Raw genomic sequence first — 2,506 nt, 5'->3', positions numbered from 1 at the left:
GGCCATAGAAGAGACCTGCCAGTTAGAAAACGTCTAAGTTCCCCACCCATAATGCTATTGCATAATCCATGCCATTTAGAAATTAAATAATTAAGAAAATTGATTTTAATTCCAAATGATGTCCCCAAATATCGCAGTACTTTCCCAGGCTCTGCCTTTTGCTCAGCACATGATAAACACCCTGAGAAGCTGCATTTGGGCCCTGGAACCAGAATGGGCTTCATAGACTTACAACATACCCAATAGCACAAGACCCTGAGCTCAGAAATGCTCCACACTAGGTTTAATGCTCTGCTGTGCAGTCTTCAAATTCTTAATAATTCTATCTTTGAACTTGTGTTTTGCAAGTGAAGTTTGTTGGCACAAAGAAGCCGCACAGCAACAGAGGAGACATGCACAATATATGTGTCTGCTCTTTACTGCTGTTCCAGTCGCACATACTATTCATGACGCCCACAGGCACAGAATTTCTGTGGATTCACAAGGGGTGGGGGGACAGCTCTATAGACTCCAAGCAAGTGCAAGGCAGCATATCGCATCTATGGCCGAGTAACGAGGAAGGCCATCGCAGCCCCCAGAGGCCATGTTATCTGCTTGAACCAGAATTTGTCTCCAAAACAAAGAAGAAAAAAAAAACAGGCAGTGGTGTTCTAACAAATAAGAATCACCAAGGAACCTTATCATACCCTTTCTTACCTATGTTAATCCTTGTATTAGCCAAGTGAGAATGATGACATGAAAGGGAAATATAGGTAACTCATTTTTTGCTTTTTGCTTTCCTTTTTAGTCATTCCTTAGCCATTGGAAAGCTGAAGGTAGACCATGTTGGTAGAATGTATGTATATGAAAAAGTGAAATAGTTGTGCAGCCATCACCCCTATCTAGTTCTAAGACATTTCTTTCACTCCAAAAGAACCCCTGTACCCAGAGAAGCAGTCATTTGAAACTCTTATCTACATTTGTTCTCTAATTTCTTTAATTTTGGCGGTGGACTGGGCGGTAATTAGGTTTACTTACTTATTTTTAGAGGAGGTACTGGGGATTGAACCCAGGACCTTGTGTATGCTAAACATACACTCTACCACTTGAGCTATACCCTACCCACCTCTAATTTCTGTTTGGAAATGAATAAAAGAATCTGGTGGTTTTTTTTTTTTAATTAATTAATTAATTTTTTATTTTTCATTTAAAAATATGGAATGCTTCACGAATTTGTGCATCATCCTTGTGCAAGGGCCACGCTAATCTCTATATTATTCCAGTTTCAGTATATGTGCTGCCGAGGCGAGCACAAGAATCTGGATTTTAATTACATATTTTTAAAAAAAGAAGTAAAATAAAAACAGTTGAGTTAGTTTTGTTCAGTGTTTCACTGTCTGGTAAGAAAAAAAAACATATGCAAATACAGACCATGAAATATGAATTGTGTAATTTTGGTGATTCTGCATGCAAGTAAATGCTCTTATATTTGCATTTAAAACTAACATTGCATCTACATAAATGAATGGTAAAATTCATGCCAATAATTTATTTTAATTTTTCTTTATTTACAACAATAAAACACCATGATGAGTCAGGAGAGACTGAAGAAAAGAAAATCTTTATATTTTGGTACATTGAAGGGCACTTATTTTTGCTTTTTGATCAAGGGGTCCCACCATTTCTTTTTGCACTGGGCCTCTCAAATTATGTAGTCTGTGTTGCCTGGAGCTGAGGCTCTCAAACAAGATGTGTATTGGGTAAAGATGGCAACAATGAGAAAAATGGGGAGATGGGGTGGGGTGGCACCTAGGGGCCCCTCTTAACCTCACAGACTCAGTGCCTCAACTGCAGGAGGAATTCATCCTGACGCAAGAGGGTTAGAGAACACAAGCAGGGGTGGGGAAGACTGGTAATAGTCAGAGAACAGTTTGATTTTGAGAGTAGTATTGTGTGTTCTTTCTTCCTGTGTCATCTTCTAAGATGATGGCGTTGACCGGATATTGTGAGAAACTAACAGAACACTTCAGAGAAGTCTACAAGAGGACTGTTGTGAGTGGCAGGAGGCACGGTCTAAGGCTTGAGCTCTAACACCACTGTCAATACTGGTGGAGCATGGGGCTGGTGGATCTTTTTCCTTCCCAGAGTGGGATGCTGCTTATGAGGTCTCCAGGGTGTGGATGAGAGGAATAACTTTAGTATGGAGGCAACAACAGAGTCCGAGATCAGCTCATTTAACTGGGAGCCAAAGGGTCAACAAAAGCTGAGGGATCCCAGCTATACAAACCTGGAGATGAACTCTAATAGGTACTGAGGAGGTTTTAAAACATGGTCCCAAATGCTTAGGCACTTTTCCTATTGAGAGGTATGGTTCACGTCCCCACCCCTGAATCTGGGCTCTGGGTTGCTCAACCAATGGGATATGGCAGAGATGATGCTATAACAGTTTCCAGCCCCTGGCAGACTCCACTTCCTGTCTCTTTGAGATGCTGGCCCTTGGAACCTGTCAACTGAAATAAATGTGCGG

The 2,506-nt window shown here is 40.9% G+C and overlaps 1 non-coding gene across 1 annotated transcript; it reads right to left on the bottom strand.

Moving 5' to 3' along the window:
• Positions 1-1,188: 1,188 nt before the first annotated feature.
• On the bottom strand, positions 1,189-1,292 carry LOC116280112 (U6 spliceosomal RNA). Its single transcript, XR_004189446.2, has one exon. It is a non-coding gene; the product is annotated as a U6 spliceosomal RNA (small nuclear RNA).
• Between the last annotated feature and the right edge of the window lie 1,214 nt (positions 1,293-2,506).

The sequence above is a fragment of the Vicugna pacos genome, chromosome 3, assembly GCF_048564905.1.
Source record: "Vicugna pacos chromosome 3, VicPac4, whole genome shotgun sequence".
NCBI classification, from domain to species: Eukaryota; Metazoa; Chordata; class Mammalia; order Artiodactyla; family Camelidae; genus Vicugna; species Vicugna pacos.
Note: the sequence above shows the minus strand (reverse complement) of the source record. Positions and strands in the feature narration are given on the sequence as shown.